Raw genomic sequence first — 231 nt, forward strand, 5'->3', positions numbered from 1 at the left:
ACTACAAGCGGCAACAGCGCATTGAATGCTGGCCCTCTACTGAATGTTCCTCCGTCTTTTTTACCAAAACGACATTTCTTATAAAATATATATATTCTACGTATCGCGTAGCATGTATGTACGTAAGTGTGTGCGTACACATGCGTATATGTATGTGTACGTATATGAACAGCAATAGTGGTACGTGATAAAGAATCGCGAACCGAAAAATGACACTGATCGACAATGAAA

The sequence above is a fragment of the Trachymyrmex cornetzi genome, unplaced genomic scaffold, assembly GCF_001594075.2.
Source record: "Trachymyrmex cornetzi isolate Tcor2-1 unplaced genomic scaffold, Tcor1.1 scaffold159, whole genome shotgun sequence".
Taxonomy (NCBI): Eukaryota; Metazoa; Arthropoda; class Insecta; order Hymenoptera; family Formicidae; genus Trachymyrmex; species Trachymyrmex cornetzi.